Here is a 16,903-nt window from a genome sequence, read left to right on the forward strand (position 1 = left end):
TAAGCAGGAATACTCCAACAAGGGATAGTTAAAAATGGGGGGGGGGGGGGGGGAGAGGGGGCTAAAGTTGTTGAGCAAGAAAAAGGACACCAAGAGTTAAATTAAAAAAAAATATATTAAAAAAGTATGGCCCCTTTAAGAAATGCTTTTGAGGCTTTTTGGCCCTAACAGGTTGCTTGTCTTCCTGTGCTGGGACAGGACAGCTCCCCTGTGGAACCAGGTAAGCCCCTGGGGTTTTTGTCTCCTGGCCAGAAAATACCAGACACTTTAGGTATTTTAAAATACCTAAGTCCGGTGTTGTCTGATTTTTTTGCCAGACGGGTGAAAATACCAGGTGGTCAGGTTCAATACCAGACACCTGGCAACCCTACACCATTTCGCCAACACCACCCCCATCTGAGCCCTGCCGCCATCCTGACCTTGCTCCTCTGCCCAGCAGCTTCCTGCTATGGGCTCCTGTGTGGGATACACTTGCCTTCTCCGTTGGAGCTTTCCCAGCGGCGTGGGGTCCATGCGGCCTGACCTGTGTGCAGCTAGGCAGCCACCATGGGGCTCTGGCACCAGCTCCAGCCTTGGAGAAGTGCTGAAGCTGGGGCAGGGCCGCATGATGGGAAACTGCCCTGTATGCCAAGTCCGGAGCTCAGGTGGTGGCTTGGCTGTTCCTGGGGCTGCAGTGTTGTTTTTAGCAGTTCAAATTAATCAGGATGCTATAGTTCCTGTCTCCTGGCCCCGCTTAAAGCCGCAGGCACCCTGACTAAGCCTTGTGGCAGGAAGCAATACAGCCTAATAGACACACAGGGGTGCAAGGGTGTTGAGGCTGTCATGTTACTGGATTTTAAGGGGATCAGACAGGTCACTGCTGCATCCATGGGGGGGGGGGGGGAGACGGACGGGACGGGACGTGTTTGCCCCCAAAGCCTGTACAAAGGGGGCCCAATGAGGTGTCAAATTAAAGTTTATGTTCTATTAATTCTGTATGTTCATTTACTTGTATGATATCTGTATGTGGAATTTTAAATATGTATTCTGTGCTTCTACTGGAAGATTGTCTGAGACAGATCAAAGGCCCAGGAAAGTTCAGTCAGTAACCATGCTAATTAGCAAGGCTCTCAGAGAGGCCAATACACGCGTGAAGAATGTGTCTGGGACCTGCAAACCAGCCGATAGCATGACTGCTGACTTGGAACACAAGGATAGGTCACTGAGCCATGTGACCTGCTCCAGCTTTGAAGACACCAGGGATGGATATAAAAGGCACGCTCCATCTTCCCTTGAATTCCGCCCCGATCTCCGATGCAGCCTTGTGAGGAATACTGAACCGGGAAGAATCTTTCACCCATAGGATGTACACCGGAGACTTTTAAGATAGCAGTTAGCAGAGATGTTACAAAGAGCCTGCACCGAGAACTCAGTGATTCGGCGCATGTAATGTATCCTCCTTAACAACCTTGCACTCATGCTTTTTTCTTTTAATAATAAACTTTTAGATTCTAAAGGATTGGCTCAGCGTGATCTTGTGGACAAGATCCAAAGAGCAACTGACTGGGAATTTGTGGCTGGTTCTTTGGGACAGGAAAAAGGGGTTCTATAATCCCTCACCTGGGTGTTAAGCCTGGGGCTGATTGTGGCATAGAGAGAGCTGGAGTGCATGAGCCGTTTTTCTCATGAGGCTTCCCGCTGGTGGGATTGGCAGCTGAAGCGCTGGGTGTTCAAGGGTTTGTGGCCTATTTGGGAAGGGTCTCCAGCCAGGGACTGCAAGGAGCCCTGAGGATCTGGCCCGGTCTAGAACAGGCTCAGAGTCAGCAATACAGGCTCATGAGCGCTAGGGGACCTAATGGTGTTGCGTGCTGACAGCAATACAGGCTAATGGTGTAAGGGGCTCAGATAGCAATACAGCCGACTAGGCACAAAGGTATTGGAGGCTGACACGGCAATACAACCTAAGGAGCACTCGGGGACCCGATGGCGATACAGGCTTATGGGCAAAAGGGGACGCACTGGTGTTGGGGGCTTAGAGACAGCAGTACAGACTAATGGGCACGCATTTCCGTAATAGTGTTGGGGGCTCAGTCAGCATTACTGCTTCACGGGCATGATGGTTTTTGGGGACTCTCACGGAGCAATAAAGCCTAGTGCGCACAAGGGGGCACAATAGTGCTGGAACCTGAAACCGCAATACAGCATAATGGGTGCAACGGTGTTAGGTGATGAGAGCCAGCAAAGCATCCGAATACCCACGAGGGGGCAAAATGCTGTTAGGGGTTCAGACAGCAATACAGACTATGGGACACTGGAGGGGGGCGAAATGGTGCTGGGGCCTCAGTGGTAGCAATGCTGTCTAATGGGCACACGAGGGGCAGTGTTTTTAGGTGCTCAGAGACAGCAATACTGTCTAATGGGCACAAGGGGGCGCAATGGTATTAGTTGATCAGAGACCGCAATACAGCCACATAGGCAGAAGAGGGCGTAATGGTGGTGTGACCACAGAGACAGCAATACAGGAAAATGTGCACAAGAGGGCGCAATGGTGGTAGGTGATCAGAGCGAGCAATACCGTCTAATGGGAGTAATGGTGTTGGGGGCTGAGACACAGCAATACAATGTCATGAGCACGAGGGGGCGCATTAGTGTTATGTGGTCAGACAGCAATGGAGGCTGATTCACGCTGGGGGGGGGGGGCTGCAATAGTGCTGCGGGCTCAGTGATAGCAATACAGACTAATGGGCACAAGGGGGCGCAATGGTGTTAGCTGATCAGAGACAGTAATGCAACCTCATGGGCAGAAGAGGGCGTAATGGTGTTCTGGGCACGAACAGATAAGTAATAGGGGGCGGAATGCTGTTGCGGGCTGAGAGAGACCAATACAGCCTCATGGGCACAAGGGGGCGCAGGGGTGTTGGGGAGGCTCAGACGGCAATACTGTCTAATGGGCACAAGAGGGTGCAATGGTGTTAGCTGACCAGAGAGCAATACCGCCTAATGGGGCGCAATGCTTCTGGAGACAGCAATACGTTCTAATGGACACAAGGGGGCGCAATGGTCTTAGGTGACCGGAGAGAGCAATACAGCCTCATGGGTAGAAGAGGGCGTAATGGTGTTGGGGGCTCTGAGGCAGCAATACAGGCTAATAGGCACTAGGGGTTGCGAGCTGCGAGAGACCAATACGTCCTAGTACTAGCCACAAGGGGGCAAAATGCTGTTAGGGGCTCAGAGACAGCAATACAGACTAACGGGCACGAGGGAGGAGGCGAAATGGTGCTGCGGGCTCAGTGATAGCAATACAGAGACAGCAATACTGTCTAATGGGCACAAGAGGGTGCAGTGTTTTTAGGTGCTCAGAGAGCAATACTTTCTCATTGGCACAAGGGGGAGTAATGGTGTTGGTGGCTGAGAAACAGCAACACTGTGTAACGGGCGCTAGGGGGCGAAATGGTGTTGGGGAGGCTCAGAGACAGCAAAAGAAGGACATGAGCACAAGGGGGCGCCGTAGTGTTATGCGGTCAGACGGCAGTGGAGGCTGATACACACGGAGGGCTGCAAGAGTGCTGCGGGCTCAGTGATAGCAATACAGACTAACGGGCACGGGGGGAGCGAAATGGTGCTGGAGGCTCAGTGAGAGCAATACAGACTAATAGGCGCTAGGGGGCGCATTGGCGTTGCGGGCCGAGGGACAGCAATACAGTCTAAAGGGCACAAGGGGGCGGAATTCTCTTAGGTGCTCAGAGACAGCAATACAGACTAATAGGCACTAGGGGGCGCGTTGGCGTTGCGGGCCGAGGGACAGCAATACAGGCTAACGGCCACAAGGGGGCGCAATTGCCTTAGGTGCGCAGAGACAGCAATACAGACTAATAGGCACTAGGGGGCGCGTTGGCGTTGCGGGCCGAGGGACAGCAATACAGGCTAATGGCCACAAGGGGGCGCAATTGCCTTAGGTGCTCAGAGACAGCAATACAGGATAATGGCCACAAGAGGGCGCAATTGCCTTAGGTGCTCAGAGACAGCAATACAGGATAATGGCCACAAGGGGGCGCAATTGCCTTAGGTGCTCAGAGACAGCAATACAGACTAATAGGCACGAGGGGGCGCGATGGAGTTCCGGACCGAGGGACAGCAATACAGGCTAACGGCCACAAGGGGACGCAATTGCCTTAGGTGCGCAGAGACAGCAATACAGGATAATGGCCACAAGGGGGCGCAATTGTCTAAGGTGCGCAGAGACAGCAATACAGGCTAACGGCCACAAGGGGGCGCAATTGTCTAAGGTGCGCAGAGACAGCAATACAGACTAATAGGCACGAGGGGGCGCGATGGAGTTCCGGACCGAGGGACAGCAATACAGGCTAACGGCCACAAGGGGGCGCAATTGCCTTAGGTGCGCAGAGACAGCAATACAGGATAATGGCCACAAGGGGGCGCAATTGCCTTAGGTGCGCAGAGACAGCAATACAGGATAATGGCCACAAGGGGGCGCAATTGCCTTAGGTGCTCAGAGACAGCAATACAGGATAATGGCCACAAGAGGGCGCAATTGCCTTAGGTGCTCAGAGACAGCAATACAGGATAATGGCCACAAGGGGGCGCAATTGCCTTAGGTGCTCAGAGACAGCAATACAGGATAATGGGCACTAGGGGGCGCGTTGGCGTTGCGGGCCGAGGGACAGCAATACAGGCTAACGGCCACAAGGGGGCGCAATTGCCTTAGGTGCTCAGAGACAGCAATACAGGATAATGGGCACAAGGGGTCGCGTTGGCGTTGCGGGCCGAGGGACAGCAATACAGGCTAATGGCCACAAGGGGGCGCAATTGCCTTAGGTGCTCAGAGACAGCAATACAGGATAACGGCCACAAGGGGGCGCAATTGCCTTAGGTGCTCAGAGACAGCAATACAGGATAACGGGCACAAGGGGGCGCAATTGCCTTAGGTGCGCAGAGACAGCAATACAGGATAATGGCCACAAGGGGGCGCAATTGCCTTAGGTGCTCAGAGACAGCAATACAGGATAATGGGCACAAGGGGGCGCAATTGTCTTAGGTGCTCAGAGACAGCAATACAGACTAATAGGCACTAGGGGGCGCGTTGGCGTTGCGGGCCGAGGGACAGCAATACAGGCTAACGGCCACAAGGGGGCGCAATTGTCTAAGGTGCGCAGAGACAGCAATACAGACTAATAGGCACTAGGGGGCGCGATGGAGTTCCGGACCGAGGGACAGCAATACAGGCTAATGGCCACAAGGGGGCGCAATTGTCTTAGATGCTCAGAGACAGCAATACCGGATAATGGGCACAAGGGGGCGGACTTGCCTTAGGTGCTCCGAGACAGCAATACGGACTAATAGGCACTAGGGGGCGCGTTGGCTTTGCGGGCCGAGGGACAGCAATACAGGCTAATGGCCACAAGGGGGCGCAATTGCCTTAGGTGCTCAGAGTCAGCAATACAGGATAATGGCCACAATGGGGCGCAATTGCCTTAGGTGCTCAGAGACAGCAATACAGGATAATGGCCACAAGGGGGCGCAATTGCCTTAGGTGCTCAGAGACAGCAATACAGGATAATGGCCACAAGGGGGCGCAATTGCCTTAGGTGCTCAGAGACAGCAATACAGGATAATGGCCACAAGGGGGCGCAATTGCCTTAGGTGCTCAGAGACAGCAATACAGACTAACGGGTGGGGGGGGCGAAATGGTGCTGGGGGCTCAGTGATAGCAATACAGACTAATAGGCACTAGGGGGCGGATTGGCGTTGCGGGCTGAGGGACAGCAATACAGTCTAAAGGGCACAAGGGGGCGGAATTGTCTTAGTGGCTCAGAGACAGCAATACAGACTAATAGGCACTAGGGGGCGCAATCGTGTTGCGCGCCGAGAAAGACCAATACAGCCTCATGGGCACAAGAGGGCGCAATGGTGTTGGGGGCTCAGAGACAGCAATCCAGGCTGCCCGACACTCACTAAGGGGTGTAGAATAGTGATAGAAATGTAGCCGTGTTAGTCTGGGGTAGCTGAAGCAAAACGCAGGACAATGTAGCACTTTAAAGACTAACAAGATGGTTTATTAGATGATGAGCTTTCGCGGGCCAGACCCACTTCCTCAGAGGTCTGGCCCACGAAAGCTCATCACCTAATAAACCATCTTGATAGTCTTTAAAGTGCTACATTGTCCTGCATTTTGCTAAGGGGTGTAGAGAGGTGAAAATGGGTTAAGAGGTGTCTATATAGCTAGCACTAAGGGAACGAGCGGCAGGAGTGTGAAATGGAGGCGGAACGGTCCGTGGCTCTGAAACACTCTGACATTTGAGGGCCAAGGCTGTGGCCGTTGGCGAGGGAGTTTGTGGAAGAGAAGCCCGGTGGCATGCCATGCCATGTCCTGGCACTAGGGCTCAATGGCAGGCCTTGCACCGGTAGTTTTCTGCTGTATTTAATGCCGCCTGGCCGTGTGTGACCAAGGGCGGAATTTTGGGCGGGTAGGGGAGGCAGCAGCCGTGCGCTCCGGGAGGCGGCTTGCTCTTCATCCCGTACCCGCACGCTACGGGAGCGAGGGGAACGTAAGCAAGGAACGCAAGTGCTATCCCCTCGCTCCCTTAGCGTCTGGGCACGGGAGGAAAAGCAACCTGCGTCCGTCCCGCCGCCGCCCCCGCCCGCCCGAAATTCCACCCTTGGCTAAATCCCTTAGCTAAATGACCATAAAAAAACCCAGGGACAAACGGCTTTCAGTGACACCGATGTAACTGCTCCAAATCAGAGGAGCTAGTTCAGATTCACACCAGTGTCTGAGGACAAAAAGTCAAGTTGAAAGGACTCCTGCGCTTTGATACGAGAGAACTGGCTCTTCCCTGCAGAGGAAGGCGTGGCTAGGGCACGAGACCTTCACGTGACCGAGAGAGGCGCGAGCAAAGGAGCCAATCAAAGAGAGGCGTCTGAAAGCAGCCAATCAGAGCCTCGCCGGGACATATAAAAGGAGCTGCAGCAGAGGTGAGCGCTATTTGCCGGTGGGGACTCCGAAGGTGAGGCTGGCGTCTGTGATGAGACTTGAGCGCTGCCGTTTTCGTTCCGCTGCTTCGTGAGTATTCCCCTCCCGTTGGGCCTGGAGTCTCCCCTTCGGCTGGGACCCTGCCCTGCATCCCTCACCCGCTCGGCCTAAAAACCCGTGCGCCTGGGGCCTGACTCTGCCTTGGGTGCCGTCCCACATGGGGGCGGCCGGGCCCGCGGCGTCGGGCCGCTTTTCCCCGGGGGCTGCGGGGCGGCCGGGCCCGCGGCGTCGGGCCGCCTTTCCCCGGGGGCTGCGGGGCGGCCGGGCCCGCGGCGTCCGGCCGCTTTTCTCCGGGGGCTGCGGGGCGGCCGGGCCCGCGGCGTCGGGCCGCCTTTCCCCGGGGGCTGCGGGGCGGCCGGGCCCGCGGCGTCGGGCCGCCTTTCCCCGGGGGCTGCGGGGCGGCCGGGCCCGCGGCGTCGGGCCGCCTTTCCCCGGGGGCTGCGGGGCGGCCGGGCCCGCGGCGTCGGGCCGCCTTTCCCCGGGGGCTGCGGGGCGGCCGGGCCCGCGGCGTCGGGCCGCCTTTCCCCGGGGGCTGCGGGGCGGCCGGGCCCGCGGCGTCGGGCCGCCTTTCCCCGGGGGCTGCGGGGCGGCCGGGCCCGCGGCGTCGGGCCGCCTTTCCCCGGGGGCTGCGGGGCGGCCGGGCCCGCGGCGTCGGGCCGCCTTTCCCCGGGGGCTGCGGGGCGGCCGGGCCCGCGGCGTCGGGCCGCCTTTCCCCGGGGGCTGCGGGGCCTCCTGAGCGCAAGGGTCGGAGGTGAGGGCGGATCCTATGTACGTTGCTCTTCACGGTACTGCTCTCTCTCTCTCTCTCCCCTCAGGGTGCTAGGTCCGGCGCTCATTGACTGGCGGGAGTGGAGCGGGGACTTTGCAACTGTACTACATTACAGCTAGGAAGCTCTGGACTTTAGTTTAAGGGGTGGTTGCTGTGCTTAGGGGGCACTAGGAGCAGCAACGTGCACTACGGGAGACTTCCCCTCTTTCGCTCTCTGCTGACTAACAACCAGGGTGGCCACCTCTTTTTTCCTCCTTCCTGCCCCACAATATCACTCTCTGCCTCTGTCTAGTGTGTGTTAGGCAACCTAACATTTTCTCCTTGACTCTCTGCTTGCTGACCTGTGCCTGGTATATTAGAAGTGTATGTCTCTCCTCATCGTCTCGCCTTTATCTCTGTGCCTCATCTGTTGTATTCAGGAGACTTTGTTCAGTTTAGCTGCCGCTTCCTGCCTATGGAAGCTCTCCTGTCCCTTTGTGCAATCTACCTGCTCCTCCTTCTCCCTTCCGCTCTTGGCTCTCTTCCACCCTAGTGCCCTGTGAAAACTATAACAGCTCTTTTTCCCCCCTTTCACCTCTGCTGGCTTCGTTTCCCCATTAGCTTTATAAGTGCCCCTTTGTCTTCAGTCATTTGCCCCTACTGCCCATTGTGTAGCAAAGCCTTCCATTTCTCCATCTGGTGCCCCTAAAGCCTGTTCCTCGGGATAGCCACCCTTCCTCCCACTCCTGCCTCGGGGGGCGTCCATGAGGCGCATTACCGTCCTTTTCTCCACTTTCCTTTCAGCTGTACTTAGTCCTGGTGTTGAGGTAGTTTGAGCCCCTGTCTCCTCTCAGTTTTTAATGGCCCTTGTGGGCTATAGTTGCCTCTGCTCCCCTTTCACTGTCTGCTGTCCTTCCTGCCCTTTTTGCAAGAGAGCTGCCCCTTTCTTGCCCCCCGTAGCGGCTATGAAATAAGGGCGTCCTTTTCCTGCTTGTTCTTCATTATTGAGCCTATCCTCCCTCGGTCCCCTTTCATCCTCTGCGTGCCCTGGTGGGCGTTAAAATATGGGTTTTGCCGCCTTCTCGCCTCCTCAGTCCGCTGCCCCTACAGCCCGTTGACTCTGAGGAGGGGACAGGGCAGCTTTACTGCATAACGACGCCCCCTATGGCGTGGAGAGGGTAAACGGGGGTGAGGGGCGGGTCTCTGCACAGTGGACACTAGGAGCGGTAATGTAGTAGGAGGGCTCTTTGCCCTCTTGAACTCTCTGCTGCCCCTAGCGTCCATTAGCTTGTAAAGGGGGGGGAAACGGGACAATGGGCCTCACCCCCTGTGCTGTCCCCTAGTGGCCGTTGGGAGGTATAACATGTCTTCCTTCCCTCTTTTGCCCTGAGTGAGGGTTGGTTATGGAGGCTAGGCCGCCCCTGTTTTCTGCCCTGAGTTGTGCCTCTTAGCCTTTCGATCTGCCTTTCCCGCCTTTTGACCCTCTTGCCCCTTTGCTCGACCTTTCCCTGTTGTCCTAGTGCCCGTTGTACTTGAACTGCCTTCTTTTTCCCCTTCTCCCTCTCTGCTCCCCATTGTGCGTGTTACGGCCACCCTCCTCAATTTGCTCCCTCTATTGCTGTTGTGTGGTATACAAGTGCTTTTGCTCGGAGCTGACTATTAACCGGGGTGGCCTACTCTTTTTTCCTCCTCCCCGCCCCGCTATTTCACACTCTGCCTCTGCCTAGTGCGTGTTAGGCAACCTAACCTTTTCTCCTTGACTGTCTGCTCTCCTGTGCCTCTTACGTTAGAAATGTGTCTCTCTCCTCCTCCCCCCCTTTACCTCTATGCCTCATCTGTTGTATCCAGGAGACCTTGTTCAGTTTAGCTGCCGCTTCCTCCCTATAGAAGCTCTCCTTCCCCTTTGTGTGCTTTGTGCAATCTACCTGCTCCTCCTTCTCCCTTCCGCTCTTGGCTCTCTTCCACCCTAGTGCCCTGTGTAAACAATAACAGCTCTCTTCCCCCCTTTCACCTCTGCTGTGTTCGTTTCCCCATTAGCTTTATAAGTGCCCCTTTGTCTTCAGTCATTTGCCCCTACTGCCCATTGTGTAGTAAAGCCTTCCATTTTGCCATCTGGTGCCCCTAAAGCCTGTTCCTCAGGATAGCCACCCTTCCTTCCACTCCTGCCTCGGGGGGCGTCCATGAGGCGCATAACCGTCCTTTTCTCCACTTTGCTTTCAGCTGTACTTAGTCGTGGTGTTGAGGTAGTTTGAGCCCCTGTCTCCTCTCAGTTTTTAATGGCCCTTGTGGGCTATAGTTGCCTCTGCTCCCCTTTCACTGTCTGCTGTCCTTCCTGCCCTTTTTGCAAGAGAGCTGCCCCTTTCTTGCCCCCGGTAGCGGCTATGAAATAAGGGCGTCCTTTTCCCGCTTGTTCTTCATTATTGAGCCTATCCTCCCTCGGTCCCCTTTCATCCTCTGCGTGCCCTGGTGGGCGTTAAAATGTGGGTTTTGCCTCCTTCTCGCCTCCTCAGTCCGCTGCCCCTACAGCCCGTTGACTCTGAGGAGGGGACAGGGCAGCTTTACTGCATAAGGACGCCCCCTATGGCGTGGAGAGGGTAAACGGGGGTGAGGGGCGGGTCCCTGCACAGTGACACTAGAAGGGGTAATGTAGTAAGGAGGGCTCTTTGCCCTCTTGAGCACTCTGCTGCCCCTAGCGTCCATTAGGTTGTAAAAGGAGGGCGTGGGGGGAAGGAACAATGGCCCTCAGCCCCTGTGCTGCCCCCTAGTGGCCGTTGGGAGGTAGAACATGTCTTCCCTCCCTCTTTTGCCATTTGTGAGGGTTGGTTATGGAGGCTAGGCGCCCCTGTTTTCTGCCCTGAGTTGTGCCTCTTAGCCTTTCGATCTGCCTTTCCCGCCTTTTGGCCCTCTTCTCCCTTTCCTCCTCCTCTCCCTGTTGTCCTAGTGCCCGTTGTACTTGGACTGCTTTCGTTCCCCTTCTCTCCTCCCCATTGTGCGTTACCTCCCCCTTCCTCAGTCTACCTGTAGTGTTGTTTTGTGGTATAGAAGTATCTACGCTCTGTGCTGGCTATTAACCGGGGTGGCCGCCTTTCCCTCTCTCCCACCATTTCACTCTCCATCTGCCTACTGCATGTTAGGTAATCTAGGCCTCCTCTCCTGTGCTTCAAAAGTTACGTGTGTCTTCTTCTCCTCCTCCTCCTCCCCCCCCCCCTTCTATGCCTCCTCTGTTGTGTTCAGGAGACTTGGTTTAGTTCAGCCACCACTTTATTCCTGCTTTGAATTCTCTGCTGCCTCTCGTATTGCTTAGACTGTATAAGCGGTCCACCTCCGTCTCCTGCTGCTTCCCCCCAGTGGCCAATGTGAAGAATAGCCTTCTGGGGCTCTGCTCCCCATTGTGTCGGTTATGCAGGATAGGCACGCTTGTTCCTTCCCCTTCTTTTCTGCCCTCAGTGGTGCTCTTTAAGCTTTTTCTACCATCTTAGCCCAAGTGCTTATTGCGCAGTGTAGCTGACGCTTTTAATTTTACCGCTTGTGCCTAGTGTAATTGTGCTTAGTGTCCCCTTGCCCATATACCTTATAGCAGTGGTCTCCAACCTTTCTACACCCGAGATCGCTTTTTAAATCTCCAAACAGGCGAAGATCTACCAGCCTGCCCCTTCCTTGAAGCCCCGCCCTCTCTATTCCCCTCCTGTCCATCACTTGCTATCCCCAGCCCTTACTTACAGACTCTGATAAACAGTTTATTTTTAAATTATGCGATGTTTAAAATTAAAATCATGTGTTTATAGTTATGAAATAAATGTTTTTTATTCATGCTATTTAAATCTAAAATGAAGCATTTATAATTATACATTTTGTGGGGACAGAGTTCTGCGGCGGGGGGCAGGGAAGAGGACAGGGTTCTGCAGCAGGGGACAGAGTGCCAGTGGGGAAAGGTTTCTGCAGCTGGGGACAGGGTGTCAGTGGGGACAGGAATAGAGACAGATTTCTGTAGCTGGGAACAGGGGAGTGGGAACAGAATTCTGTGGCTGGGGAGCGGGGTGCCAGTGGAGGCAGAGAGTCCCCTGCTTCTGCCTCCTCTCAGGATTCCACCCCAGAGGGAAAGCAGCGTGTGCCTGCCCCGGGGCTGAACTCCTCTCTTCTCCCCCCCGCCCGCCCGTGCAGGGAAACCCAGTGCGTGCCTGCCCCGGGGCTGACTCACCCCTCCTGTGTGGTGCAGGGAGCCAATGCTCCCTCCCGCAGTACACCCGGCAGAGCAGCTAGCGCTACTTCGGGAATCGCTGGAAGTGGTGCTAAGCTGCAGCACTACTGTCCATCCCCGGGAAGCCTACACTACCTCCATTTTCACTTTAGGTAGGTAGTGGGGCTTCTCGGGGGTGGGAGGGAAATGGGGGCGGGGCGGACAGGATGCCTCGCTATCGACTGGTCGTGGCCTCACGATTGACCAGTCGATCACGATCGACCTGTTGGTGACCACAGCCTTATAGCGATCTTCTCTGTTTTAAGCTAGTTTTTTTCCTGCATCAGACTTCCTCTAATTGGTCAACATGATGCCTGATGATGGAATTGGCACACAAGCGCTGTGGATGAGAACAAAAGAATTACGGTAAGGCTTCCCTTTCCCTAGTGTTACCATTCCTTCCATGTGTGCTCTTTAGCAGGTATAAATGCCCCTTGAACATGAAAGCATCTGCTACCTATAGCTTCTGTGGCTGACAATATACGCACCCTTTCCTCTCCTTTGATTCTCTTACCCTATTTTCCATTGTGGAATATAACGGCTTCTTTCCCATTATGTGTTTTTGTTGGTCCTCATGCTCTTCCTCAGTGTAGCTGCCGCTTATTTGATTGACGGTCCTCTGCTGTTTGCTCCCCTTAGGAAGAATAAAGATCCCTTACCCACTTTTCTCTTGAAACCTCCTAGTCCCCATTACTTGTACTCAGATTTGCTACCCTTTCCCTCCTTTTCTCTCCCTGGTGTGTTCCGTATTCAATGTTAAGCAGATGATCCTTTCCCTCTCGGCTAATCCCTCATACCCCTCAATGGAGCCAATACCCCCTTCTCACCTTCTATACTTCGATCTGAGCTAGGGAGCATACCTTCCATTTAGATTCCCGCTATGACCTTTTAGGCCATTGAACTCACCCATAAATCCCTCCTGGGTCCTCGCCTGTCGGGCGCTTGCTTGCCCGTTTGGCTCGTCGCGGCTGTCTGTATTGCCCCCTTCTTCAGCATGGCCGCCCCAAATTCCCCTGGGACCTTCTGCCTCCTGCAGTGGGTTTTACGCGGTAGAGCTGCCCTTTTTCCCCTCCTCAGAGTCAACGGGCAGTAGGGGCCGCGGACTGGGAGGGGGGGGGGAAAGGGCAGCTCTACTGCACGGGACCCAGTGTGGGATAGAGAAGGCGAAAGGGGAGTTTAGGGGCCAGGTGTGCTGCACGATGGGGCAATAGAGGTGGCGGCGGCAGTGTCCCATATTGCCTGACGGCCACTAGGCGCAGCAGTCTAGCGAGGGAGCCGCTTGGCGCCCCCTCGTCCCTTTTCTGGTCCCAGTCCCCTTTTGGGCTTCCCCACGCCCCTGTCCTCTGCTGCTCCGAGTGCCTGTTACGCCGTACAGGCTCCCCTTTGCCCGCTTCCTGTCTCGGCTCCAAGCTGGTGTTCCTTGGGCGGGGCCCGGGCCTCCTCTTGGCTGCCCTGCATCCATGCTCCTCCTAAGGGGTTGCTGTACGGTGTCGGTGCCCTTCCCTCTCCTGAGTCTCCTTAATGCTTCCTCCTTTCATACGGTAGAGCTGCCCCTTAGACGCTCTCTCCCTCTTCAGCACTGCTGCCTCGTTTTCCCCTGTGTGCATTATAGCTGCCCGAGTGGGCCTTGGCCTCTAGTGCCCCTTGTAGAGGTGTGGGCCGTTTGGTCGCCCTCTGCTGCCCCTCTCCTGCTCTCCTCCCGCTATGGCCCTTTAGGCCGCTGACCTCACTCGTCCATCCCTCCTGGGTCCTTGCCTGTCCCTGCTGTTTGGGAGGCGATCCACCGGGCCTCGCTGGCCCTTCCCCCCCCCACTCGCTTCTGCCGCGCCCTAGTGGCCATTCTAAGGTATAGCGCTCCCCCTTCTCCTAGTCTCCTCCTAGTCAGGTGCCGCGTAGGTAAGAGACGGCCCTTTTCTCTTTGACACGCTTCTTCTGTCTGCAGTGCCCACGAGCTCCTAGAGCTGCACTGTCCCTGATTTTCAGCGTCTGTGGCCACCAGGGCAGCGTGTAGCACGCACTCCTTTTAGTCCTTTTCTGCCCCTTCCCTCTCTCCTTCCGCTCTGGCCCCAAGTGCCCAGCACATAGGTGGGCCTCCTTGCCCCCTTAGCCGCACAAACACCTCCTCTCCTCCCGCTATGTCCTTTTACGCCCTGGACCTCACCGGTGCCTCCTTGAGCCTCGGCTCTTCCTAGCATCTTGTGAGGCCGAGGAAGTGTCCTCTGCTGAGCCCTGGTGACCTTTCTGCAGTTTAACCTCCCCCGCTTTTTCCTATTGCGCGCCTCCCTCCCCGGGCCGGTGCCCGTGATGCGGGTCGGACGCTTGCTTGCCCGTTTGGCTCGTCCCGGCTGTCTGTATTGCCCCTTCTTCAGCATGGCCGCCCCTAATTCCCCTGGGACCTTCTGCCTCCTGCAGTGGGTTTTACACGGTAGAGCTGCCCTTTTTCCCCTCCTCAGAGTCAACGGGCAGTAGGGGCAGCGGACTGGGAGGGGGGGGAAAAAGGGCAGCTCTACTGCACGAGACCCAGTGTGGGATAGAGAAGGCGAAAGGGGAGTTTAGGGGCCAGGTGTGCTGCCTGACGGGGCAATAGAGGCGGCGGCAGTGTCCCATATTGCCTGACGGCCACTAGGCGCAGCAGTCTAGAGAGGGAGCCGCTTGGCGCCCCTTCGTCCCTTTTCTTGTCCCAGTCCCCTTTTGGGCTTCCCCACGCCCCTGTCCTCTGTTGCTCCGAGTGCCCGTTACGCCGTACAGGCTCCCCTTTGCCCGCTTCCCGTCTCGGCTCCAAGCTGGTGTTCCTTGGGCGGGGCCCGGGCCTCCTCTTGGCTGCCCTGCATCCATGCTCCTCCTAAGGGGTGCTGTACGGTGTCGGTGCCCTTCCCTCTCCTGAGTCTCCTTAATGCTTCCTCCTTTCATACGGTAGAGCTGCCCCTTAGACGCTCTCTCCCTCTTCAGCACTGCTGCCTCGTTTTCCCCTGTGTGCATTATAGCTGCCCGAGTGGGCCTTGGCCTCTAGTGCCCCTTGTACAGGTGTGGGCCGTTTGGTCGCCCTCTGCTGCCCCTCTCCTGCTCTCCTCCCGCTATGGCCCTTTAGGCCGCTGACCTCACTCGTCCATCCCTCCTGGGTCCTTGCCTGTCCCTGCTGTTTGGGAGGCGATCCACCGGGCCTCGCTGGCCCTTCCCCCCCCCACTCGCTTCTGCCGCGCCCTAGTGGCCATTCTAAGGTATAGCGCTCCCCCTTCTCCTAGTCTCCTCCTAGTCAGGTGCCGCGTAGGTAAGAGACGGCCCTTTTCTCTTTGACACGCTTCTTCTGTCTGCAGTGCCCACGAGCTCCTAGAGCTGCACTGTCCCTGATTTTCAGCGTCTGTGGCCACCAGGGCAGCGTGTAGCACGCACTCCTTTTAGTCCTTTTCTGCCCCTTCCCTCTCTCCTTCCGCTCTGGCCCCAAGTGCCCAGCACATAGGTGGGCCTCCTTGCCCCCTTAGCCGCACAAACACCTCCTCTCCTCCCGCTATGTCCTTTTACGCCCTGGACCTCACCGGTGCCTCCTTGAGCCTCGGCTCTTCCTAGCATCTTGTGAGGCCGAGGAAGTGTCCTCTGCTGAGCCCTGGTGACCTTTCTGCAGTTTAACCTCCCCCGCTTTTTCCTATTGCGCGCCTCCCTCCCCGGGCCGGTGCCCGTGATGCGGGTCGGACGCTTGCTTGCCCGTTTGGCTCGTCCCGGCTGTCTGTATTGCCCCTTCTTCAGCATGGCCGCCCCTAATTCCCCTGGGACCTTCTGCCTCCTGCAGTGGGTTTTACACGGTAGAGCTGCCCTTTTTCCCCTCCTCAGAGTCAACGGGCAGTAGGGGCAGCGGACTGGGAGGGGGGGGAAAAAGGGCAGCTCTACTGCACGAGACCCAGTGTGGGATAGAGAAGGCGAAAGGGGAGTTTAGGGGCCAGGTGTGCTGCCTGACGGGGCAATAGAGGCGGCGGCAGTGTCCCATATTGCCTGACGGCCACTAGGCGCAGCAGTCTAGAGAGGGAGCCGCTTGGCGCCCCTTCGTCCCTTTTCTTGTCCCAGTCCCCTTTTGGGCTTCCCCACGCCCCTGTCCTCTGTTGCTCCGAGTGCCCGTTACGCCGTACAGGCTCCCCTTTGCCCGCTTCCCGTCTCGGCTCCAAGCTGGTGTTCCTTGGGCGGGGCCCGGGCCTCCTCTTGGCTGCCCTGCATCCATGCTCCTCCTAAGGGGTGCTGTACGGTGTCGGTGCCCTTCCCTCTCCTGAGTCTCCTTAATGCTTCCTCCTTTCATACGGTAGAGCTGCCCCTTAGACGCTCTCTCCCTCTTCAGCACTGCTGCCTCGTTTTCCCCTGTGTGCATTATAGCTGCCCGAGTGGGCCTTGGCCTCTAGTGCCCCTTGTACAGGTGTGGGCCGTTTGGTCGCCCTCTGCTGCCCCTCTCCTGCTCTCCTCCCGCTATGGCCCTTTAGGCCCTGGACCTCACCCGTCCCTCCTCGAGCCTCGGCTCTCCCTAGCGTCTTGTGAGGCCGAGGAAGTGTCCTCCGCTGAGCCCTGGTGACCGTTCTGCAGTTTAGCCTCCCCCCTCTTTGTCCTATTGCGCGCCTCCCTCCCCCGGGCCGGTGCCCGTGATGCGGGTCGGACGCTTGCTTGCCCGTTTGGCTCGTCCCGGCTGTCTGTATTGCCCTTTCTTCAGCATGGCCTCCCCTAATTCCCCTGGGACCTTCTGCCTCGTGCAGTGGGTTTTACGCAGTAGAGCTGCCCTTTTTCCCCTCCTCAGAGTCAACGGGCAGTAGGGGCAGCGGACTGGGAGGGGGGGGAAAAAGGGCAGCTCTACTGCACGAGACCCAGTGTGGGATAGAGAAGGCGAAAGGGGAGTTTAGGGGCCAGGTGTGCTGCC

The sequence above is a fragment of the Pelodiscus sinensis genome, chromosome 3, assembly GCF_052426305.1.
Source record: "Pelodiscus sinensis isolate ZL-2025 chromosome 3, ASM5242630v1, whole genome shotgun sequence".
Classification (NCBI taxonomy): domain Eukaryota; kingdom Metazoa; phylum Chordata; order Testudines; family Trionychidae; genus Pelodiscus; species Pelodiscus sinensis.